Here is a 27,900-nt window from a genome sequence, read left to right on the forward strand (position 1 = left end):
ATAAAACTATACTAAGAGTCTTACACCTAAAATTGTCTTTTAAATGTATTTTTGTGGCTAAAACCTCAATACCTCTGTATAACATTATCTTCACCTAACAGATAATATTGCTTCCCTCATCACAAAACATGAAATCCTGTATTAAAAGTGGCCTTGGGATAAATGAACTAGTCTTGAGCAACAAATCAGAGTTAAACATTCTACTTCTCTTTGTCTGTGGGTGAGCACGTGACTCGGACATGACCAATCAAAGCGCTGCATCCTCCCAACCAGGGCGGATGTTCTGTGAGGAGCTAGTGATCCATGCTGGCGAGTTGGAATACAGCCCAGTGACCTGGGGATGACTCTAGAAAGGTAAGGTCATATTGCTCTTCTGGAAAAGGAAAAATAAAAATAATTACAGTCTAAGTAAACATATATAAATTACTTCATTAAATTATTTGGTATAGGGATGAGAGAGAAAAATGAAATATTAATAACTAACAAAAGATATGGGAGTATTCCCTTGTAGCAAACATTTCATTTCTTTGAGGGAGATTTGTCTGATTCATAAAAATGGAAAGAAAGAAGGAAGGGAGGGGGGAGGAAGCAAAGAGGGGAGAGAGAGAGGGTTGAAGGGAGGATGAAAATAGCAGTCCTGAAAAATGACCTCCATAGAGAACACGCCCCGCTCCCTCCCTCTGTGCAGATGGCCTTGTGGTCAAAGCACATCTTTCGATTCAATAGGATGTTGCTAATTAGTTGAAATGTTTAATTTAACGGTTAAGTAAATTCAGCTAATAGTTTATCTCAAGTGTGTGATTAAGTTATTCTGGAGGAAATTCTTTATGTTGTTGTTGTTCCAAATATCAATGACGATTTCTAACATGGTATGGGTTGTCTTAAAAATATGCTAATTCAGAAACAGAAATAAGGTAGATCTATATCTTAATCCTTGCTTGGAAATATGCTGCACATGGATCAATGATCTAGATGTGCAAAATAAAATCAGAAAAGTACAAAGAGCAGGAAAAATGAATTTTATACAATCTTTCACTAGGAAAGGCCTAAGAAGTAAATCCAGGAGCCCTAAAAGAGGATACTGATAAATTTGTCTACTTAAAATTTTTTAAATTCTCTTTATGAAAACCTTAAAGGAAAAAAGATGATTAAAAATTAGAAGGAAATATGTGTAATGTGTGACAGACACAGCCTAATTTTTTTTAAGATTTTATGTATTTTTAGAGAGAGGGGAAGGGAGCAAGAAAGAGAAACATTAATGTGATTAATGTGTGGTTGCCTGTCACACGCCTCACACTGGGGACCTGGCCTGCAACCCAGACATGTGCCCTGACTGGGAATTGAACCAGCGACCCTTTGGTTCACAAGCCAGCACTCAATCCACTAAGCCATACCATCCAGGGCCACAGCCTAATTCTTAATACTTAAAAAACTAAAGCAGGAAGAAAAAAATCAATAAAAAAATGAGGAAGATTAAAAGAGACAACACTACAGAAAAGTATATCTAAATAGCTATTAAGTATTTCAGCTGATATTTAGACTTCTTCATTGTGAAATACAAATTAAAGATAAATCAAGATATCATTTTCACTTAGCAAACTGACAAATAGCACAAGTGAGATAACACAATTTGTTACTGAAATTGGACAACAAGAAACAGTCACTCCCATATGTCTTAATGTTTAGACAGTTATTAAAAGGTAACTCCAGGTAATAGATAAAAGGTAATAGATAATTCCATTAATCTTTGGCCTCAAAATTTCAATTTTAGAAATTTATCCTACAGATTATCATGAGCTATGAAGGGTCTGAGATTTATTTATTTATTTTTTTAACTTTTGATATAATTACTCTGAAACAGCTTTACAGACATTGCCAGAAGACTAGAGACTTCTGAGCCAGAAAGAAAAAGAAACTTCATCACTTAGTAGGACAGTCAGTGGCGTGAGTGGCATGCCTTCATCAGTTCCTCCACCCCTGCAGGTCCCCCTGGGGGACCCACGGAGGGGCCCAGGAGGAGGCCACAGGTAGAGGCCACATGTGTGATGTGTTCGTATCACAGCTGAGGAAGACTGAGCTTAGAACTTTGAATCTTTTATGTCGACCAGTAACTAGACCTGCTCCCCTTCCAGACAGAGATGTCATCTCTGATCTCCATGGCTGTTCGCTACCCAGTCATCCTTGATGAGACAGATGGGAATGGAATGACAGCTAGCACCTCTCCTCACGCCTGTGGAGCATCGCCTCCTGACACAGGTACCTCACACAAAGTTTTAACTATGAGCATTTTTATAGCATCTCTGAGTAACAGAAAATTATTAGAAACATAGAAAGTATCCATCATTAAAGCTCTAAACATATTAGAAAGCTTCTACATGCTAATGCATGAATGTATAATAAAGGAAGGCGATTGCTATAACTCTTTTTCAAGTCTTATTTTCTATAACCTAAATATAATGAATTAAAAAACCTGCCATAGTATTGCCACTAGGGAGGAAAATCGCATAGTTGGGGACATGTGAGAAAGATCATTTACTTTTACTAAATATTTTCATGCCTTTTAAATCTTGTCACATTTATCTGCACAGAAATAGTTATCTTTCTAAAATATCCAAATTCACTAGTTCATTCTTGCTTCTGAACTCACATCCAGACAGAGCCTCACTTTGCTATACATTTATCCCTAAGAGGGAGAAACGTGTAAGAGGTTCCTAAACCGCTCAGTATAAAATAGGGTCAGCACCACCATTATTCTCAACCTCAGCACCCTAGTTTTCTCGGTATAAAACATTCATCACAAATGTAAATCATTTATTTATTTGCTGGTACATTTGATTGTGTTCTGTTCCATGATACAGAACATCGTAATCTCTACTGTCTAGAGTATAGGAAGCCCACTATGAAACTTAGAGGGCCTTAATTATATTGTGAAAAGCAACTAAACATTAAGGTCTGACATATGACTGGTATTTTGTTATACGATTGTAAGAATGCATTCATCAGTTTAATGGGAGGTTGAAAAGCTTAATAGGTTAGCACAAGTCTTCATCAGGAATTACTCCAACTCCAAGGGGTAACAACAGTAGTGTATATTAATGTATTGATATAAATCATAACAATAGATTCTCATTATTTAGATGTTCTTTTTTAATTTTTTTTAGATTTTATTTGTTTATTTTTAGAGAAGGAAGGGAGGGAGATAGAGAGAGAGAGAGAGAGAAATATCAATGTGCGGTTGCTGGGGATCATGGCCAGCAACCCAGGCATGTACCCTGACTGGGAATCGAACCTGCGACACTCTGGTTCGAAGCCCGAGCTCAATCCACTGAGCTACACCAGCCAGGGCCTAGATGTTCTTTATTCTAGGTCGAAGTCAGCTGACTATAATCCGGAGGCCAAATCTGGCTCATCATCTCTTTCTATAAACAAAGTTTTATTGGAACTCAACCACATTCATTCATTTATGAATTGTCTATGGTTGCTATTGCACTACAACAGGAGAGTTGAGTCATTGAGACAGAAACCACAAAGCTTAAAACATTTACTCTCTGGCCCTTCACAGAGGTACAGATTGCTGTGCTAGAAGTTCTTTGTGGAACAGATGCTTTCATCAGCTTACAGAAACATGGATAACTCTCAGCATCGGGACACAAATTACTCAGTCCTTTGCCTGCAGGGGAAAGGAATAGAATCCTTATGTGAAAATGCTCTTAAAAATTCCTTGAAAATAATAACTGCTTATTCTCTCAGGTTAAGTGAGGCAAGAAGCATGGGCTGTTAAACTTCCATATTGTTAGACATGCTCTCCTAGCACCATTCTAACTGCTCATTCAAGGGGCCTCCTGTGCTCCGATTCCAACCCAGACTCCAAACATGGGAGGTAACTGCCACTTCCATGTTCTCACTTGGTTCTTAGATTTTTAACAATCATTTTTCTCCTTAACAACATTTCCCCCATTAAAGTATTGATGATAGACAAGTGGTTTAAACCAAAAGGGAAGCCTCTGTACCCACAGCCACGTGGCTGTTTCGCCCAGGCCCTGTGGGCGCCCTTCTAAGATTTAAGGCGAGCTCAAACCTCAAAGTAGATGTAATGACTGTTTACAATCAACACAGGTATTGCTTTGATGATGTCTTGTGAGTGTGTAGATATTCATCTACTAACACTGGAGCTCAGATTTTCAGCTCATTCATTTGGGTTATCCTGGAGAAGCTGTAAAAGAAGACTTTTAATCAATAACTACTTGGCTATATATACAAAGGTGGGAAAAAGGAGGATTACAGTTGTGACTATGCAAAACAGTTCATTGTATTATTATTTATTAATGTATTATTTATTTGTATTATAGATTATAAATTATAGCTATAAATTTACTTTTGCTCACCCTTGTAAATATATATTTTAAACAGCCCAGAGGTAAACATATTCTTTTGAAATGTATATTATTCAAGCCATAGAGCTCCTCAGCCCAACTGTAACTCACACATTTATTGTTTATGTTTTATGAAAAAGTAACGTTCCAGATAGTGGCTAAAAAATGCTTATTTGCCCATGGGTCATACATCAGAGATTATATGCACATAGATGGATAGGAAAGGGGAGCTTCAATTTACTTTAATAGAATGAGATAAAAAGAGATAAGGGAAAATGGCATTCTCAGTTGATCAGCTTGATCATTTTTATAGATTGCTTGTCAGATGGGGAAAAAAATCACAGGCATTGCTTCAAGTTTTCAAAGGATTAGCATTGGACTAAGTTGTTCCCTCCACCGCTCCTTACACCATTATACCTCAATTATTTGACTTTTCTGTTAGCAAATGCCAGTCACTCCCAGGTGTCCTTCATTATCAAGTCAAAGTATTTTCCTTCTCAAACCTCAGACTGCAGCATTTCCCAAGGCCTCCTGATGGTTTTAAGGGGAACAAAACTTTCCCGATAAGACATTTTATACTTTGAAAATGGTTTTAAGAACAGCATGCTGTACGTGTGCGAGATTAATTCTCTCCTCATCACATGCAGATAAAGTTGGGGAGGTTTTTCTACGATAATCAGGAGAGCTTTCTGCCACAGTAACCCTTTCTGACTGTGGTGCAGCCACTGCCCTATTTGCAGAATAAAGGAAAAAGGGAGCCTTGAAGCTGCAAGGGAATACAATACGATTGTGTATTGTTTAAAACTGCAGTGATGATATCTGAGGTGACTCACGTTAAATTAATTCTATACGTCAAATCCACTAGATTTGCTCTTTTCAGCTGGGCATCAACATTGCTGCCATTTTTTAGTTCAGTGTATATGTATTAGTTTAGTGTGCATGCAACTCAAATCCAAAGTACTGTAAAGCAGACAGAAAGAACCAGTGTTCGGGCCATTGTTTTTAGAAATGACTAAATCCAAGGTAAATGTTTGCACTCGGTGCAGGCTTATCAGGCATCCTTATCAAGTGGTAGAGGGGGTGCTGTACTCAAAGTTTAACATGGAATGGTTAAAGGCAAGGACAACTTTCAGGTGCCCTTATCAACATATTAGCCCCAATTGCATTTTCCAAATATGTTATCAAAATGGTAATTCTGTGCTTTCCTTTCTGTAGCTAGACTAGGTTTCATAAAGGTAGAATTATTGCTATAAATATATTGGGGGGAAACTATTTCAATTACTGGGAGAATATGTAACTCCAAGTCTATTTATTTCAATTTATTCGACTGTCTTGATATATTCGTGCACAGAACTTTAGAGAGAATGAATAAATTCACCTTGAAATTGTACCAATTGACTTTGGCTGGGCTAGGCAGTGAGAGGAATCAGAGTCCCTTTTTAAAATAAGCCTTGACAACACTGATCAAAACAAAGAGGCTATTCATTTATTAAACTGACAGCTCAGCCCCGGCTCCAAGCTTATGGGATGCTGGGGCCTGGGGTGTGAGTCGGGGCCTGGGGTGTGAGTCGGGGCCTGGGGTGTGAGTCGGGGCCGGGAGTGCTGGCCTCCACCAGATGTATTTCTGCTCCTCGCCCACTCAGAGCCTATACCTGATGCGTGACATTTCCTAGGACATTAGCAGCTGTTCAGATGTCAAGCAGCTGGTGTGAGAACTGTCATCCACTCCAGGTTGTTATTCTATGAGTGACATGTTAGCCCAGGGAACATTTTCATAAAACCACCTTGATTTCCCTTTACAATCTATCAGAACTTCAGCAAAGAGAGGTGCCGTGGAAAACAACTCTATTAAAGCAAAACTGGGCACGCAATGGCCGCACCAGATAATGGTTGTTATTACAGGGTGGTAAAATGGGCATTAAACAAGTTGTTACTAATAATAGTTACCGTACCAAAGTTTGTGGATAACTCATTTATTTTGTAAGTGATAATGAATCCAAGTTTATATTTATTAATACTTATTCAACAGGTCAAGAACTGCAATGCCATTCTGGATACTCTGACAATGCTACATACGCCGGAATAATCTTGGGTAGGGCAGTGGGAGTGTATTGAGTACACAGAAACAACACCATTTATGTGGGTGTGTGTGGCCATCCAAAAGCTGCACAGTCACATAAAACAGGGCAAACCGTGGTCAACAGGACAACAGCGCTTTTAAGGATTAGTCATCTACAGTGTTATTTTGGCTTCCTAGGTACATGTAGCAACATTTTAGAGGATGTGTTCTCCCTTAGAACACTGATTGCTGTATGTTAAACCAAAGGGTTTCTTCTAAGAACATACTCTTGTAAAATCAATACTGATGCAGTAAAGACAAGTTCTTGAATCAGCATAAAGGGATGTCAGAATGTAATCATTGTTAGGAGAAAGAGAAGTGTTTTGTTTTGTTTTTTAAATAGAGTAGTCTGGAAAGAATGGAGCTCAGTGAGAGTAAGCTTGTATGAAACCTTTAAATGAGGAGGGCAAAGCACAATACGCAAGTCACAACTAGAAGCTGCATGTTCCCCAAGTTCCTAGTCGATCTCAGCTACCTTCAGAACACAAGTTTACCCAGGATGGCAAAAACAAATCTGTGAATTTAAACTCATTTAGTAAAATGATGTGGCCTGATAAAAAAAATCTGTGTCAATATAGCTAATTAATTTTTTAACCTTCGCTTGAGGATATGTTTATTGATTTTAGTGAAAGAGGAAGGGAAAGAGAGAGAGAAGGACAGAGAGAGAGAGAAACATTCATTGGTGCCTCCCATATGCACCCCGACAGGAACCTGCAACCTAGGTAGATGACCTGACTGGGAATCAAACCCCAAACCCACAACATTTTGGTGTACAGCAGGACACTCTAACAAACTGAGCTACCTGGCTACAGGGCAATGTAGCTAACTTTTTATTCTTTCATTTAATGCTGAACATTCACAAGTGCTCATTATTCTGCTCATAAGCATTCATCATCACAGAGTTGACTTTGTCCTTCCTAGATTCATTTCCAAACTTTGGTAACATTATCACAAATTTCCCTCAGAGAATCATTACTCCCACTGTTAGCCCACATAATGCAGGGAACATTGAATAAATGCTGAAATCCAAGGGCAGGCAGGTGACCTGGGAATAAACAAGTTCATGCCTTGTACACGCCCCATAAGGTGGTGAACCGCTCCAACAGGGCCAATCAGATTTAGCCCCAGAATTCCAATCTGAATTGTACTGCAAAGAGAGCATCTCTGAAGATTGAATGATTATAAGGGAGGGTAAAAGGAAAAAAAAAGAACACAGGTATAGAAAAAGAACACCTGGTGACATACACTGAGACCCTGAAATTATTCTAATCTAAGACCAGCACAAACCACACACCTTCCAGTTATGTAACCAAGTAAATTCCCCATATTATTAAGTCAATTTGCAACAGCTTTGTTCTTGGGATCTGAACATATGTTAACTTACCTATGCTCAAATATTTATCAAGTTTTCTTTCCAAGCTCTTAAACAAAATTGTGGTTGGAAAAGAAGGAATATTATTAAAATAGATGTGAATTTTTGACCGGTAGCCTTCACCGACATTTTTTTGCCTATGCTTTAATGGAAAAATATACTTAACAAGTGGTTTTAGAACAATTGGATGTCCACATGTGAAAAAAGTAATCTAGCCACAGATCTTACCACCCTTTACAAAAATCAACTCATAATTGATGAAAATCTTAAAAGCAGCCAGCCAGGTAATTTCAAAGGACTGATAACCTAGACTGAAATCAATCTATTAATAGAAAACACGAAAGTCAGAAAACAATGTAATGTTAATCTTCAAACTTATGAAAAACAAAACAAAACCTTGCTTAGCTAGAGTTCTACGTCCAGCAAAAATATTTACAGAGAATGCAAGCAAAAAAAAATACACTTTAAGATAAGAAAAAAGTAAAGGAAATAAAGAAAAGGAAGACCTGGGAGAATTCATCACCATTAGGCTTTGTACTAAAGGATATTCTGGTTGGAGTTGCTCAAGAAGAGCAATATTGATCACAGAAATAGGCTAGAATGAAGGAAAATGGGAAAAGTAAGACAAGTAAATATGCACAGAAATTAATTCAGAATGGATCACAGACCCAACTATAAAATATAACACTCCTAGAAGATAACATAGGACAAAACCTAGTGACCTTGGGTATGGCAATGGCTCTTTAGATACAATGCCAAAGACATGATTTATACAATGAATAATTGATAAGCTGGAATTCAAATTCAAATAAAAAACTGTTCTGAGACAGACAATGTCAGGAGAATGAGAGGACAAGTGATGGACTGGAAGAAAATATTTGCAGAAGACACATCTAATAGAGTCTCGATCAAGATATAAAAGAACTTTTAAAATTCAACTACATAAAAATGAACAACCTGATTAAAAACGAGCCAAGGAATTTAAGACAGCTCATCAAAGAAGACACACAGATGGCAAATAAGGATATAAAAAGATGCTCCACACCTTCTATCATCAGGGTATTACAGATTAAAACTATGATTAGATACCACTGTACACCTATTAGGATGGCCAAAGTATGAAACCCTGACAAGGCCAAGGCCAAATGCTGGCGAGGATGTGGGACAACAGGAACTCTCATTCACTGCTGGTAGAAATGTAAACTGGTAGTCAATTTGGACGACAGCTTGGTACTTTCTTACAAAACTAAACACACTCATCATATAATCCAGCAATCACATTCCTCTGGATTTACCCAAAGGAGTCGAAAATTTATGTTGAACACTTACATCTAAACAAAAACATACATGTGGATGTTCATAGCAGTTTGATTCATAATTGCCAACACTTGAAATCAGCCAAGATGTCCCTTAGTTGGTGAATGAATAGATAAACTGTGGTACATCCAGACAATGGAATCTTCTTCAGTGCTAAAAAGAAATGAGCTATCTAGCTATGAAAAACACATAAAGAAACCCTAAATGCATACCAGTAAGTCAAAGAAGCTGATCTGAAAAGGCTATATAGTTTATAATTCCAAATACTGTATATGACATTCAGGAAGAGGCAAAAATATGGAGAGAGTAAAAATTCAGTGGTTGCAGGCAGTCAGGTTGAACAAGCAGAGCACAGATTTTTAGGGCAGTGAAAATACTCTATATGATACCCTAATGATGGATACATGTCATTATACACTTGTCCAAACCCACAGAATGTACAATATCCAGAGTGAACCACCTGTCAACTGTGGACTTTGGGTAATTATAATGTGTGAATGTGTAAACCTTCACATTATAACAAATTGTAACAAGCACACCACTCTGGTGGGGGCTGTTGATAAGGGAAGATGGGTATGCGTGTGTGATGGGATAGGGTATACTGGAAAATCTCTGCACCTTACTCTCAATTTTGCTCTGAACATATAACAGCTCTAAAAAAACAGTATCTTTTTTTTTAACTTTCTTAACAACAAAGAAACACCCACAAAAAACAAATAGCAATGTTATAGGGAAACGACCAAAATATTATGTTGCCAGCACTCAATCTAGGTCATCTGAAAATCCATCACTTAAATTAAATTTTATTTTTACTATTTTAATATTATTTCAGTGGCATATACTTTTATATGTGTAGTGTATCTATCTATCTATCTATCTATCTATCTATGGAAAAGTGACCTAAAATTGCCAGTCACCTATATCATGACTATACATAAAATATATAAGATATATAAGCATATGCATTAAGCATAGAATAATTAAATTCATGAAACACTGGAATTTTCATATAAAATTATATAAAATAAAATATATAATAAGTATTTTCAGATAAAATACACACATATATGCATATAAATAATTATTTGTATATATAAATATATAGGCATATATGCATTCTTATATAAATGTGTGTGAACATATATTCTTTCTTGTTTTCATAGATTTTTCTTCAGATCTTGATTTATTCTGTCCTACCTTTTTTTTCAATATTATCACTGTTTGCCTAAGTATGACAACTGTTGCTTAAATATTTTTTTGTTTGTATTGGGTGGAGTTTTGGTCACTTTGACTATTTAACATTGATGGCTAAAAACAGTTACTTTTTAAAATTTTTCAACTTTGACTATTTTTATTCTCAGATTTTTTTATTGTGTATTGAATTAAAGTCCTTTGAATGAATATACTATATGTGGATATATGTATTTGTATGTGCATATATATTTATTTATTATCTGTCTGTGGAGAGGGAGCAAGAGAAGAAGAGAGTAAGTGTGCGCACACACACGTGAACATTCCATAAGCTCGTTTTTTTGCTATAAATTTTAACTTTGGAGCTTCTCTATTCGTTCTTTTTAAAAAAATATACTCTGGATATCTCTGTCTCTTCCTTTAAAGACATTTTTTAAAACACAAAACAAAACCTTTAGGTTTTTGCATCTACTTTTGTTTTGGGTTGGTTGGTTGGTGGGTTGGTTGGTTGGTTTGGGAACGGGAGAGATGCTAGGTTGAGAGAGATTGGAGGAAGGAAAGAGAAAGAGTCCATTAGTGTCTTTGACCCCTAGTCTACTGTGATGTTCAAGGTTATAGAGTGATACCTGCTCCACGGAAATAAATTACCATACACAGCAGGAAACATCTGCATTAACAAATGTGTTTATTTTCTGTAAACTTTCATATTCCCATGAAAGGGCATTAAAACGTATTTGGTATTCTCATTTTACCCAACACTAAAATTAAATTCATACTTTGACTCAGTTTAAAGGCAATAATCTAGCCCCAATCCAATTACATTTTAGATTCCATGCAATTTTCTTCTTCATATTATTCTGGTCAAAATAATGTCAGTTCAGAGTTTGTGAGGAATTTTGAGTTCATTTTGTGATTTAAGACCAAACTAGGAAAGTGGTCTTTTATCATAATTTTTATTCCTATAGATCTAGCAAATTATATATGTTAAATAACTACCTTCTTTAATAATTGGGCCTTGTAGAATCAGGCAAAAGGTTGGTATTTTCTGCATCCTTTTGAAGTATTCAGTGGGTGTCAACCTGAAATTTTCTTATTTTCAAAGTCTGCATCAGGATTAATGCAAATGTGTTTCCTCACTTCACAATGGAAATAACTTTAAATTTTTCCTTTTTATGTGCGTGTACAAAGCACTCATTAGTGTCAGATGAAGCAGCAATTCTGTGGACAGAGTGCGATTTCTAAGGAATCTTTCCCATGTTTTAACAGAGATTCTTATTTATCAAATACAAAGTTTCATGCACATTGGTCAGGAAAGAAAAGGTGTGAAAATTCTCTTTATTATTTACTTTTACCAGTTGACTTGTTTTGATTCAGGTTACAGAAAATACTGTTTCTTAGATGCTTCCCTATTTTTTTCCTGCTGCTCTTTGTTTTTGTTTTTAAAAAGAAGACACGATTTAGGGATTTAAATTCTCTTCTGCGGAGTTGCACTGCTAACCTACAGGGCCATCTTTATCACCTCCAGCTCTCAGGAGAGAACAAAAATCTCCATAATCTTCAGACACCCGGCTTTTCCTTTCATATTGTTGACTTTCATTCCCCCTTCTCAGCAAAACTGCTGTTCCTGTGTCAGGTTCCATTTGGATGGCTTAATGGCATATCTTGCCCGTTTTTACAGCTCTGGAAAATGTCCCCAATTTACTTTAATGGCCTTCTCTCAGGTGGCTGCAATCAAATGACTGGACCGGAAGTGTTTGCTATTAGAGAGCAATGGGTTGAGCTTCTCCCGGCCTCTCCGCCACAGCATACACCAGGGATAATGAACGACCTGACAATTAAACACACACCCTTTTGGAGTTGCTATGTAAACAGCAGGATATAGTCTTATTACTTAATTACCAGAATATCAACTGGTACCAACAAAGCCAGCATTTTCTTCTCATCTGTAGACTCCAGGAGAGTCTCTTTGGAACTGATTCCTTGATCTACTTAGATTAAAGCCTGCCACTGTAGAATGGAAATAACACACTCCTTAAGCTTAACCTGCCAACACATTTCCTTTCCCCTTCCTAATACTACAGACAGGAACTCGTTATCTGTTTCTTTACTTGTAACTAAAGATTGAGAGAAAAAAACTGCAGAGTTTCATAGTTGATAGTCGTTACAAAGAAGGGGGAAAATATGTTCTTGCTTTAAATAATATTTAAATAATATTTTAATTTACAGTAAATTGGTCCTCTGAATTCAGTGCAACCAACCACTAGTAGATTGCCAGTAAATCATTTTTGTAGTAATTTAATAATTCCAGAGAGGTAAATAATTAAATCAATGTTCAAATGAACTTTTGTAAGAAAGATTATTCTCTTGCTAAAATCCCTCACTGCTGTCTGGTGGATGGATGAATGGAGAAAAACTAGGACACAATTTCTTATATATATGATCACTGTCAGATTCCTGCAGTCTCTTTGTGGTCAACTTTACCTTTTCCTAGAATTAAACCACAGAAGGGGTCAATTATTGGGATTAACAGTGTGAGCTAGGTTTTACACTTTAAAGCATCACACAATGTGTAGAATTGAAAAGTAACAAATTCTCTACTGCAGTATTTTGACTTCAGGACAACAAATTTACCAGCAAGAAAATGGTTGAGTTTCTTTTTTTTTTCTCAGTTTCTCACATTTGGTAGCCTCCTCATTAAAGCCTATGTACAAAAAAGTGGAAATTTAGAAAATGCCACTAATTTTCATGTCTCATGTTTTTATTGTTTTGTTTTCTTTTTCATTCAAGAAGATTTATATATTAGGAAGTAGAAAAGGTGAAGTTTATAATGCCCAACAGACATTGCGAATATTTAAAGATACTGGTAACTAAAAGTCATGATAAACAAATACTGTAGTCCAGAAAATATTTCTAACATATTTATTATATTTGAGTGTTGGATTGTAAGAAAAAATTAAAGGAAAGACTAAAAGAACAATTACAGAACATTCTGGAATTAATCACTAGGCTAGGGAATATAAAGTATTTCAAGGGCTTTACTCCTATGGCAAAGGTTATCTTATTCCCCTTTACAGAGGAGAAAATCAGCTCATTGAAGTGAAATAATTAAACAGTTTACGATTGTTAGCATGTGTTTTAAACAATGTCTCCCTGGATTTATAGGCTGAGCTCTCTGTGCCGCCATATTTGCAAACAGCATTGCTCACAGGTTGAAAGATGGTTCTATTTACCCACCGTTTCTAAGAGATAAGTGAGTTGGTTATCTTCAGAGAAATCCAACAATACTTATTAATAATAAGTAACAAAATATAATTACAATTATTTATAAAACTCTTATTTTCTAAGTTCAAAACCACATGTTTTAAGTTATAATTACATCTGCTGTAAAGATACATACTACAGAGATTATACAATGTTCGCTAACAATTCAAAAGCTATGACTGAGTGAGCCTTGTCTTCTCTTTCCTAGAATACATCATCATTAGTTTTATTCCATGAACACATCCAGTTTTTGAAAGTTTGAATCCATTTTTCACTGTGATTTTTCACTGTTTTAAAAGTTTTTAAGTTATATACCTCACATAACATATGATAGAATTACTAGAGTGAGGCATAATTTCTCATTACTTGTGAGTTATAATAAAATATTCCTAAATTTAGGAGATCATTATACATTAATTAATAATTATACATTAATTAATTATGTGTAATTTATCATACCTCAGGGGATATACACATGCATCCCCTGTATATATCATTGATCATACTTCAGCTCACTCTAATATGAAATTCAATGTTTAGTAAAGGCCTTGGGGTCCACTCAAAATCATGTTTCAATTTAGTTTATGTAGTTATACTATCATTAATGATTAAAAAGTGGTCATGAGTTACCACAAATTTGACATGATATGTGATTCTTGGTTTGCTCTGTCTTTCCTAGTCACCTATAAAATTTCAATATATAGAAAAAAAGAAGATGCAATTTCAAGTCCAGGACTTTGATATCAATAATTAAATATGTCATCTAGATGAAACAGATATCCAAAAATGATTTTTTTTTGTTTGGGAAACAATAGCTATAGACTTAATTTACTATTATAAAGACTGAGACATAGCAAACCAGATTTCCTCATAATTAAGTTACTGAAAACCTGATAGAACATCGCCCCAAACTATGCTCTTCCCAGAAGGACAGAATTTCATGAGAAATTTGGTTTTTATTAGGGAGTACTCAGATTTGATACTTTGCTCATTTTATTCTATATTACTAATTATTTTTCTTTGAAAATAACATATATAATTTTGTTTGGAATGGCACATAAGCAATTGTCTTCATCTTTGTAATAGCAAATTTCGTTTCATGCCAGTCTTTGGTTGGTCTTGGAAAATCCAGGATATTTCGTAAAAGTTAGGATATTGTGATATCCATCAACTACTGAAACTGTAAATATTCACCTGAAAATAAATGTATCCTACAAGATATAAAACAAACAGCTGCACTGATTCTTCTACCAAGTGGCTGGTGGTTTTCATGAAGGGAAATGGCATGGACCCAGAGAGAGTGGAAAACTAGGCAACGGGATTCCACAGAAGTATTTTCAATGGCAGTTGGAGGCCAAGGCTGTGGCTCCCTCCCTCTACAGTCAACGTCCCAGGTTGGGTGGTGGGGTTCGGGGTGAGGAGGGAGAATCCTCCCAGTTTATGACCTTTTCTATGACTTGATCTCTATAGTGCCAACAAATAAGTAATAAACTTTCATTGAACTTTAAAAACCAAAACATAGATAATTATTTCCATTTGAATAACATATGTCATTAACTATACCTCACATCCCTCAGGTTCCCTACATGAGACCATTGAAATTATTGAATTAATCCATCAGACTACTTGTAAAACTTTTTTTTGCAGCTTTCTATTTTCATATAGCCATTTGGTAAGCTACCAATTTTGGCTCCGAGTATACAATCTTATGGTATAATTTGATGCTTCAGATGAAGAGCTAAGCTCTATACAGTTCAGATCCAATATATGATGAAAGTTGTGTTTCATCTGAAGGAGAAATTGTCACCCTGTAAGCACTCCATGTCTGTGTTATACGAGTGTACATTCACACACATCCTTGCTGATCCCAGCAAGGATCTAACAGGTCTATTTGACCTAACAGATTCCATATCACTAATATACATGTATGTAAAATCTTTATATGTTTTAACATCTATGATAGCAAAATAAACATAAACAGCTTATGATGGTAGAACACTTTTTCTTTGAAGGGAAAGATATATAATAAACCTTTAAAAATGCCAAGTGTTAAAATTTAAAATGAAGTAAAGTTAGCAATGAAGAAAATTGCTTATCAAATGGTATAATTATTTACTAATTATTCACTTTATGCTTTCAAAATATGGCACGGTGTTTGTGTTTGTAATAGCTCATTCATTTTTCATGTGAAAGCATATCCATAAATATTTGTCTAAGTAAAGACCTGCTCTGTGTACAAATGATTGTTGAAAATGAGTGCTTGAAAGTAGATCTTCAATGTTTTCACTGAGAAATAATGAAAACATATTTGATAAATAATTCATTTACACCTGCTGTGCATAATAATCACTCATGATGTTGGAGTTCGTTCTGAAATAGTTCTCCAAATAAGTTGTCTTTTGCACAGTGTTGTTTCCAGTGAGGAGATCTGAAAGTTTATGATATTTTAGTAAACATGCTGATCTAGGAGTTAATACAATAAAATTGCTCCCTGGAGCTTTGTGCAAATGATTTTATCTTAAATGTGCAAATGGCTTAACTCCAGGTTTAAATAAGAATTGTATAAAAGGGATTGCAAATACTAAATCATCATACTTTTTAAATTTTTCAAAATCAAGGTAGCATATTCAACTTGTAGAATGTTTTAAAACAGGTGTGAAAGAAAATATCATCATAAGTCCATGCTTACCAATGAGTGGTCTTCCAAAAGGCAACAACCAGAAACTTGCTAAAAATGCAAATTCTCAGTCCCTAGCCCAGATCAAATATTGTATCAGAAACCCTGGGGCTGGGGCCCAAGGATCTAAGTTTAAACAAGTTGCTTAACTTTGAGATCCCTAGTTATATTATGGGGGTGCCATGTAAAGGATAAAGGTCCTATGCTATTAGTATGTTATAAATGTTTAGCATGTCTTTTTTCTAATAATTTTTTAAAAGATTTTATTTATTTATTTATTTATTTTAGAGAGGGAGGGGAGGGAGAAAGAGAAGGAGAGAGAAACATCAATGTGTGGTTGCTGGGAGCCGTGGCCTGCAACCCAGGCATGTGACCTTACTGGGAATTGAACCTGTGACACTTTGGTTCGCAGCCCACACTCAATCCACTGAGCTACACCAGCCAGGGCTAGCATGTCTTAAAGATTAAGAATTTAGGGAACAATAAAATACACCAACATTTTCATTTGCATTTGAGTATAAAAATATATTTCCCCCTTTTTATATTTAAGTTATGTTTAAATCATTTTTGTCAAAGTGGACTCTAATCCTTTCTACCTCCATTTGCAGAACTTCTTTTATTTTGTATTTAATATTCTATAGCTAAAAAATATATACGTTCAGAAGGTTTCAAGGAGGTACAAATACATGTCATTTTCACAGTTCAAAAATAATGTCTTTTTATTTGTTTCTTTTTGTGTGTGTTCAAGACTTTGAGTGAATAATACCTTTATAATAATCATAATAATGATTGGTGAAAAAAATCTCAGCCTTTAAGATGTATTGTATCAGGGGTTTACATAAATAGGAAAATAACTCATACATGGAGAGCAGCAGACTTTCCAGGTGAAATAAAATTGACATTTCATTTAATAAAATGCCAACACATTTAATAAAATTTGACTTTTAAGAAAAGATATTATCCCTGCATTCTGATCCTTGATGTTGGGCAGTTACTTATGAGTTTGTAATCTCTGAATTTCTCAAACCATGTACTTAGTCGAAATTGTTTCTTATCACCCAAAACTGCTTTTCCATACCCAAACTGTGCTGCTAAAATAACGTAGAAATCTCTTCCCCATCAATAGATGTGCTCAACAAATGTAGGAATGAATACCTGAGAGAGGCTGCCTTACTGAACACCACGTTCTGGGGTGTCTTGTAGAGTAGAGACCATGTTCATATGAAGCTTGTGCTTACTCCAGCTCTCTGGGGGATAAACATTGACTTGAGAGCCATTAATCGTATATGGAAATTAAAGTCATGGAATGCTAGAAACTCAATGACAGTAGAGACAGTAGGCAGAAAGCCTAAAACAAAATTTAGCTGTTCATAAGTAAATGCAATATAAAAATAATAAAAACAGAAAAGTACTTGAGCACAATAAAAATTACATTAAAGGCAATGGTGTTGTTGTAGAAATTGTGGTTTCATTAATGTAAGAACGACAAAAACGTGGAAGAAAACAGAAAGGAAAGTCTCTAAAATGAAAGACAACTTAAATAGGAGTTTGAAAAAGAGGGGGGGAGAACACAATGTTGAACAGAAACCAAATAAAAATTGTTATTTGTATGTAGGAGATCATTTCGGGATTTTTAAAAATATAAAAGATAAAATACAGAACATCATTTTCATAGCAGCAGGAAAGCCTCTTTGTTAGAAAACGGGGCCTGAATTTGAGGGTGGTACCGTGGAGCTGACCACATTAGAGATGTTTATCCATTCAGTCCAATATGCTTTCTATTGTTTATTGGACTTAATAGTCAAGAATTTCAAATATGCTTGTTATATAAAGTTTAAATAATAATACTCCCTAATAAATTGAGATCAGAACCAGATGTTCAGCTAAAAGCACATTTTTAATATTTTTAACCATTAGGGCAACAGATAATATTATTTGACCTTAAACATTCTATGCATTTCTTTTGGTACCAGTGCCTTTACTGAAATGCTGCTAACTCTTTTTCTCTCAAATTGTTTAGAAAGTAATTTGATCACCACCACCCCATTCATGGCACAGTCTTAGTGATCAAGAAGGTATTGATCATGAAAGTCAATTAAATCCCACTTCTGAAAGCTCCGTGTGCAGATGCATTAGAGATGCATTAGAAATGGCCACTAGGAAAGGCCAGGATGGAGACATTCGAATGCAATTAAGCAAAGATATCTGACAGAACGTAAAGCTGAAATCTGCCTTCTCAGCTTCAGTGTCGCCTGTTTTTGTTTGTGTGTTTTGGGATTTCTTTTTATTTAGTTCTGTCCAGAACGGTGCTAAGAGAACCACTGTTTTATCGTTTGTTTCCACAGCATTGCACATCTGATTGGCATGTCTTGATTCTAGTTATCTGCCTCTGTGCTCTGTGTTGCCACGCAGGGAGGTAACCTTGACCAGAGCCCTAGGTTCTTAGTAATGTTCTTTCTAACTCATCCACAGCCCAGCAATCTGCCTGGTCTTTCTGAAAGAAGATGCTGAAGCTTCATTGTTTTCTTTAACCCTTTTTATAGTAAAATATCTCACAAACAAAAGTAAGCAAACGTATACGGCACAGCTATGTATCACACACACCTGTACTCTCTCCCAGGAGCTACCTAATCCCAACTTGTAAAAGGTAACTGAAATTTAAAACCAGATTTGTTTCTTTTTAGAAGTGTGTATAAATGTTATCATATGGTACGTAGCATTTTGTCTGCTGTCCTTTACCAAATGTTATGTTTGTAAGATTCAGCTATATTGTTCAGTGTGTCTGTAGGTCTTTGATTTTTACTGATGCTTGGTATTCCATTATTTGCATGTATGATATGCTATGAATAGTCTTGTACAGGTCTCTTGCATGTATTCTTTGCTACACATCTAGGGGTATAATCACAAGGCTGTTGAGTATACATACGTGTACATATAGGAATGAGAACCAAACTGATTCTCAAAGTTACTCCATGCCACATAAAAGAGCAGTCAGTGTTCTATACCTTTGCTGACATGGAGTTGCCTTTTTAATTTTACCCATTCCAGTGGGTATAGAATGGTGTCTCATCATGTTTTAATTTGCATTTCCCAGAGTACAAATAAGGCCGAGAACTTTTCCAGACTTTTATTTGATACTTAGGAATCTTATTCAAGCCTGTTGCCCATTTTGTCTTTTTTCTTAACAATTAGTCGTTCTTTTATATATTCTGGATGTCAGTCCTTTACCTAGTTATGTATTGTCCATAGACTTGTGCTCTGAATTGCTTTTTCATTCTCTTATGTCACCTTCTAAAATAAGTTCTTGAATTTAAAATTTGCCAACTACCAATATTTCCCATTATAGTTAGTGCTGTGTGTGTTCTATTTAAGAAATATTGTCCTGCTCCAATGTAAAGATATTCTATATAATCTACAAATTCTGTATTTCCCACCTAAAATATAATTTACTGGATCTCATTAACTCTCGTCCTTATTTACTTTCATGGGGTGCCAGATTTTTATAAATACTATTTGTAGAAATAATTTGTTTTTCAGATGATAAGATCTTACTCTAGAAAGAATTACTATTGCTTCTTCCAGGTGCTTAAGGGCATCCGTAATGTTAGATTACCCCAATGCAATTCCAGGTATTGAGAGAATACAAAACTAAGCAGCAATTCCTAGAGGGCACTCCTTTTAGTTTTTCTTTACCATTATGATGCCTCCCTGGACACCTATTTCTCTCTTCTTAGCCCCAAGAAGCTGTCAGAAGAACTGCCCAATCCTGATCAACCCATTCAGGAACCCTTAGGGGAAAGCATTCTGGCCATGAATATTTCCCTGTTAATTCCATTGCTTTCAATACCATTTCTCCAGTCCAATTTTTCTAGTTGTCCTCAGCAGGAAAGCTGGGTCTGAATTATCTACTCCACTGTTACCAGAAGTCTCACTGCACTATTTCTTGTCTTTTAGTTTATGACGCTGGCAACACTCCAGAGAACCATAAGGCAGGCAGTAAGACATTGTAGGTGTTACAGAAACTGCAAAGGGTGGTGGTGGGGATAGAGAAAATTCTTCAGTAAGTTGAGACTATTATCCTCATTTGACTCAAACTACTCTTTTCTCTGCCACAATATCCAAACATGAAAAAAAACCCAGAAATATCAGTAAGATTTCTTATAAACAGCAAATTATTTGTATTATTTTCTATTACTAATTTTTAATTTAAAAATGTATAATATGTGCTTACTATAATGGCAATCAAAATTGAGTGCTATAAATTTTCATTCTTTATCAAAATTTTGAATTGAAAGGAATATGTAAAAACAACTAACTTGAAATATACTCTTAAGTAATCTGTATTATAATATTTGAGAGATTTAATTTTATAATTGCATTTTAAGATGAAATAAAATGAAAGACATGATGTGGAAAATTGAAAATGAGATTTTTTAAAAAAAAATTAAGTCATTTTGTAAAGCAGCGGTTGCTATATAAAGGCAGGAAATTGGGAGGAAAAAATAACAGAGGGAGAGAGAGAATGGATTAGGAGTCAAAACATGAAATGTGCACAAAATACAGGGCCATGAAAGAAAAAAATGCTTAAAATATTCTAAATTAATTCAGTATTTCTACTCTCTACTTGGGTGTTTTCCACAACCACAAATTTTTAATTTAGTGGAGTCCAAGTGACCAGTCCACAGGTTTATCTCAATGCTGACACTGTCTACCTGAAGATAACGTCAGAACCCACAAGGTAAGGGCTCAGTCCCACAGGACTGACCTCGAGGCAGATGCCAATCACAAGTCCATGTTATCACCTGTGCTTCTGATCGAATTGTTATAAAATACAGGTTCTCACGACCCCTCCTAGTATGATTAAGTTTAATACCTCACAGAACTCTGGGAGACAGTTTATTAACTAGATCACTGCTTTGTAACAATGGATACTAAAGGATATGAATAAACAGCTAGATTTAGAGATATAACACAGGGTCTGGAAGGGTCCTGAAGAATGTTCATCGCAGCATTATTCACGATGGCCATGGAAACAACCCGAGTGTCCTTCCATTGACGACTGGATAAAGAAGACGTGGTGCAGGTATACAATGGACTACTACTCAGACACAAGAAAAGATGAAGTACTGCCATTTGCAACAACATGGATGGATCCTGAGAATATCATGCTAAGCGAAATAAATCACATGGAAGAGGTTAAGAATCACATGACTTCACTCATGTGGGATATAAAAGTGAAAACAAACAAATAAAATAAACAAACAAACACCCAGTCACAGACAACAGCATGATGGTTACCAAAGGGAAAGGAGGGGGAGGGGGTAGCAAAGTGTAGAGGGGGTCAACTGTAGGGTGACTGAAGGAGATTTGACTTTAGGTGGTCGGCGCCCATTACAATACACAGCCGATGTATCATACAATTGTAAACTCGAAGCCTCTGTACTTTTACTTACCCGTTACCCCAATAAATTTAATTTAAAGCAGGAGCTTCTGACCCTGTGGAGTTTGGGGTATGCTACCCTCCCAACACTTGGATGCATGCTGGTTCTCTAGCCTGAAAGCTCATCAGACCCTGTTCTTTTGAATTTTTATGGAAGCTTCATACAAGGATATGATTGATTAAATCATTGGCCACTGATGATTGAACTCAGTCTCTACACTTTCCCCTCCCAGGAAGTCAGGTTTGGGGCTAACATTTCCCTGGCAACAGTCTCCTTTTCAGGGCTTTCCCAAAGTCACCTCATTCATATAAACTAGTAGAGGCTGAGTGGAGCTTATTAGAAATAACGAAAGGTTCTCTAATCACTTAGGGAATTCCAAGGGTTTTAGGAACCTGGGGCTAGAAAAATACTAAGACTAAATATATACTTCTTACACAAATTGCAACATCATACACTCAAAAATATAAACAATTTGTGAGAGGAAGATGGCATTAAAATATACTTTAAGCCCTGGCTGGTGTAGCTCAGTGGATTGAGTGCAGGCTGCAAACCAAAGTGTCGCAGGTTTGATTACCAGTCAGGGTACATGCCTGGGTTGCAGGCCATGACCCCCAGCAACTGCACATTGATGTTTCTCTCTCTATCTTTCTCCCTCCCTTCCCTCTCTAAAAATAAATAAATAAAATCTTTAAAAATATATATACTTTAAAAGCAAACTCACTAAGTGTTTGTTTCCTTATCCCACAGGCAACTTACTCTAAACACCTGATTTGATTTCATGAATGTATGCGTATGTACATGTTAATCTATTGAGAAAGACTTTATGAGACCTGTTTATTTCCAAGTACAAGAATATTTCAGTGACAGCATAGGTCTATGAGGATATTTAAGGTTTATAAATTCTATCACTGTAAGCAGATCAAAGGCAGGTAACTGTCACAGTGTTAAAAACAATTTTAAAGAAGAAAAAGTCATGCATGTTCTAACAGATATTATCATTATTATTATTTTTGCATGTGATAGTCTGGTTTTTTGTTTACTCAGTAAAGCCACTACTAACTCTATAGACAGACCAGGAGAAATCTCTCTTTAAATTATCTAAAATTCAAATTGAAAATGAACATGGGAAGCCCATTCTATAACTATTCCTACTCCTACTCCTATCCCTACTCCTATCCCTACTCCTATCCCTACTCCTACTCCTACTCCTACTCCTATTCCTACTCCTATTCCTACTCCTATTCCTACTCCTATTTCTACTCCTACTCCTATTCCTAATTCTATTCCTATTCCTATTCCTATTATTTCAGATTGCTATCCTATCCCTCTCACCAGTAGAACTGATTGACTAACACTCTGTTGAAGAATGCTGGTGATTACTGTCTGGAGCCCACACAACAAAAGCAAGACATCCAAAAAAGTACTTCAGACATTAGCCACATTCTTGAGGGTGGGGTCAACAGAGCACAAAGAAGGCAGGAATGGAGCCTTTTGTTTACTTCTAAAATTAACTCAGTTCTTGCCCTCAGTGGTTAAAGGAGAGGATTTCTTAGATAGATACTCCTTTCACATCGTTCAACTATTTAATTGTAACATCTGTCCTTTTCTTGTCTAAAGAGTGACATCGCTTGACATCATTATCTAAGATGGAATTTTAGACTATTGCATGTTCACTAAATTTTAATAACAATTTTAATGTACATATTGAAATAGCTTTGATTTAAAAAGTGAAATTTACACTTTTAAGGCAATTCTTCTCAATGCGTCCACCTGCAATCCAGCATCCTGTATAGTCTGTGACTTCCCACTGCTCAACCTATTTTATCACTCAAGGCAGAAGAGTCCCATGCTATTCATAGGCCCAGGTACATGAGGCCCAGTAAAGAATGGAATAACAAGAGGTGACAAATTTAAAGCATAATTCAAAAGACAAAGTATTGACCTATGAGATATTTTGATTATATTTTAGATAACATCTGAAGTACAGTACTGATGCAGTGTCTTAATCTACTCAGCCGGCTTATTTTCAGTGTTTCATTGCTTAAGTGCTTGGAATTGGAAGAGATTCAGTAGAATATTCATTCCATGAAGGAAAGAACTTTGCTGTCTTCTTCACTGTTCCATTGCAAGAACCCAGAACATTGTCTAATAAATGGTAGGCATTCAATGAAAAATTATTCGATGAATGAAATGACTCACTCTGAAAGATGTTTAGTGTGGTATTTAGCATTAGTTATAACCCAATAAATCATAGCGATTATTATCATTATTGTCATGGGTTTCCAGGTACTTATAATCACGCATTGTCCAGCTAATAAAACCATTTGTGTGCTTACTCTCCACACATTTCTAATGTGTTCCAAATAGTTAACTGAATGATAAATCCTGGGTGTAAATATTTAGGCTGATGTAGAGAAATGATACAAGAATTAATCTTTTTCAACTCACATCTGACCAGAGGCAATTACAATTTACTTTGCAAGAGTCTTGTGTAAAAAGAAGTTGGGAACATTATTAAATAATTTGCATATTTCTAGGTTATAAAGAAACATTTAAGGGAATGATTTATATTCATAATACTGCCATGAAACAAATGTAAAAAGGAAACAACCACCAAGTCTTAATTTTCAGATGTAGAGTTCATTGAATTTGTTTTCTAGCAGAATGAACAGATGTTCTTATATTGAAAAATTATGATACTATGAGTCAAACAGGCCTTGAATTTTTTTGAGTCATTTGCCAGTACACCTCTGACTGAGTTCTAAGATACACATTTCATATGCCTGATGTTATAATATCAATCAGTAGAAGAATTATTAGTACCCCTAGCATAAAAAGATCTATGTCAAATAAAACCATAGGGAGTGAGGAACATATATGTGCTTTGCATATGAGAACCTCATAGCTTTGGAGAACTAGGGAATGACAGCACATGCGCATGGACCTAGTAATGTGTTGAAGAAGCTTACACCACAGTCATGTATTTTCAGCTGAAATCCTGAGACTCTTACTTTGTGATTACATACAAATTGAATTGTACAAGCCTCAGTTTCTCTATTAAATAGGTATTCCAGTGAATTAATAAAATAAAACAATGCAAGCAAGCAGCTTAGTATATTTACTAACATAAAAGAAGAACCCGATGAAAGCCAATTCTTACTTTTTGTATAAATTCGAGGCATATTACAACTGCACACATATATTCATATTATAGAAATTGAAATTAATGGTAAAGATTATCATGGAATGAATTTAGCTCGTAAAGTCTTCTAAGATAGTCTATTAGGAAATACAAGTATCTCGCAATAATATATGAACTCATCGATTCCCATGCAAATTTCCAGGAAAGGCAAGTTAAAACAGAAAATAAAAGAGGACCAATTATATGTTCCCTGTGAGAAATCAGTACACTTTATAAGCATTTTGCCCCACTGCTGATACTTATTTTATCACAATAAATAACAAAAATTTATTTTCCAGAAAGACATTTAAATATAAAATATTAATTAAATATTATTGAAGGTATTGTTTGACTTAATTATTTTGCAATTATCTTTGATTATATAGAGTTAAAGACACTAAGACTTTAAGACTCAGATAAGCTCTCTCAGTTTATGAGCTGGTTTATTTTCTCCCTCAAATCCCACTTTAAAGGCCATTTACACATTCAACTTATTTCTTCTAAAAATATTCAAGCCATTTTTAATTAAACTACACTGCTTTTTATATGACAGGCCAATTCCCTTCTGTCCTGTTGAATGGTCACTGGCTATTTAATAACAGCATTAGAAATGAAAGTGGACAGCTTTATTTCTTGGTCTATAATCATTATTAAAGTATTTACTGCAAAGTATAAAGATTAGGTTTCTAATAACACCATTCACCAGTCTAAACTACACTACACTCTTCAATTTGTCATTATCACCTACTTAAAGAGCTCATATTTCTATATAAATGAACAATTACTTAATGCTAAAGTTAAAATATTTATCACAGACATTATCAGAGAACTTTTTACCTAATTTTACTTTTTCTACCTACTCTTTACTCCACTTATCTTCTTTCTCATGTCTGAATTTTTGTTTTTGAATGTAATGGTCTTTTTAATTAAAGTGCAGTCCACATACAGTATAGTATTAGTTTCAGGTGCTATAAATTGTGAGATTTCACATTTATAAACCCTACAAAGCGCTCAGCACAAAAAAATCCACTGTCCATCTCTCACTGTACAAAGTTATTGTGATATTATTGACATTTCCTATGCTGTACTTTACATCCTGTGACCTATTTATGTTACCAGTTTGTACCTCTGAACACCCTTTACCTCTTTGTCCATACCCCTCCCACCCAGCCCTCTGGCAACTATCAGTTTTCCTGTATCTATAAGACTGTGTGTTTTGTTTGTTCGTGTCTTTAGATTTTTACATTCCTACTCCACTTTAACCTTGGAAAAATAAATAGAATATATGTTCCTTTCTGGTAGATTAGTGTGAGTAAGGAAGACTGTAAGAACATTTTGTCTTTTGATAGAAAAATCTTTATCACAAATACTTGTAACTTGGCCAAGTGGGCAAAATTCCATTTCAGGTATAGATCTCCAATCCACTTCCAGGGTAAGTTATTACACAGTTTTAAGTCTACCACTGTAACATATTCCAGAGGAGGCTAAGCCACGCACAGCTCCCCAAGAGTGCTCTCACACCCTCAACCATATAGTAGCTCTCTACTGTCCAACAGAAACACACTTCCAAGATCCCAGTGGGTCTTTTTCAACTTTTTACAAATGACTTTACAATTTATACAGCTCAGGAGCACACATTATCCGGTCATTGAATTTACCTGTGCTCTTTCTCCTCAGAACTTATTTTTATAATAGGTTTTTATGTACTAATATTTATCATTCATTCACCAAAAATACTCTTTAGGTTTACTGCACCGGAGGAGTATCATGTGGTGAGCATTCAAGCTTCAACCTTGGACGGACCCAAGTTCAACTACAAGTTCTACTACCTGTAAACTGTTTCACTTTATACATTGCACTTCCCTACTTCTCAGTTTTCTCTTCCGTAAAACATTACAAATACAAGTCAAATCTTATCCATGTCATTTGTTTCTGATACAGGTCCATGAAAGGGTCATTAAGAGAAGTAAATGAGAAGATGGCTACAAAGTGCTAGGAAAGTACCAAAAAAAATGACCTTGTAATGAATGTCACTGCACCATTCCTGCTACTGCTGCTGCTGCTGTTGCTGCTACTACTGCTTCCACTGCTTTAAATCTGCCAATCCCTGTTCTGTAAGATTACCCAAAAACTAACTTAACATCACGCGTGCCCCCGGTGTGGTAACCAGGCTATTCTCCTCTGAGCCTCCCCCAACAGCACTCTCGGTTTTGCACCCTGCTTCTTTCCTCCTGCTCTCTCTCACCCCGCCATGTTTTCCTACTCTTTGCTAATGATTTTATTTTATTTTTTAAATTTTTTATATAATTTCCTTTATTTTTTATTGTTGTTCAAGTACAGTTTTCTGCCTTGTTTGTTAATGATGTTAAAGACAAGGAGGGGCAGGAAGACAGGATTCCGTGGAGAACACTGCCCTTGGTGAGACAATACGGATTATAAGGGACTCACGTGGAGTAGAGGAGACCATCACTTAAAGATGACACCAGAGAGTGGAGGGAAAGGAACTACTGCAGAAACCAGTGTATAAAATAGAAGGCATTTGAGGGCTTAGATTAAGTTCATGACATAAAAATGGAAAGATAAAAGACTGAAGAGTAATTACTACTGGTGAAGAATAAATAAATTCAGGAAAAGATTATATATATTTGGCTCATATATTAAAGCAATATAATAAGCATGAGGTACTTAATATACCACTCCATAGCAGCGATTTTTAACCGGTGTGCCATGGCCAGCTGGTGCGCCACAAGAATCTTTAAAACATGCAGTGCCTGCCTGTGTAGCCAGGGACACTGACCCCTCCTCCCGTAGGCTGTCAAATTAAAAAATGACAGCAGCCAACACAGCAATAGCCACCTGGTGTCAATGAACGAAAAGTACACTGATATTTTTGTCAGATCGGCAGAAAATATATTTTTGATGTGTCATGAGATGAAGAAGGTCGAAAAATCACTGCTCTATCGTAAAG

Source organism: Phyllostomus hastatus, unplaced genomic scaffold, assembly GCF_019186645.2.
Source record: "Phyllostomus hastatus isolate PE091 unplaced genomic scaffold, TTU_PhHast_1.1 phas_contig_150, whole genome shotgun sequence".
NCBI lineage: Eukaryota > Metazoa > Chordata > Mammalia > Chiroptera > Phyllostomidae > Phyllostomus > Phyllostomus hastatus.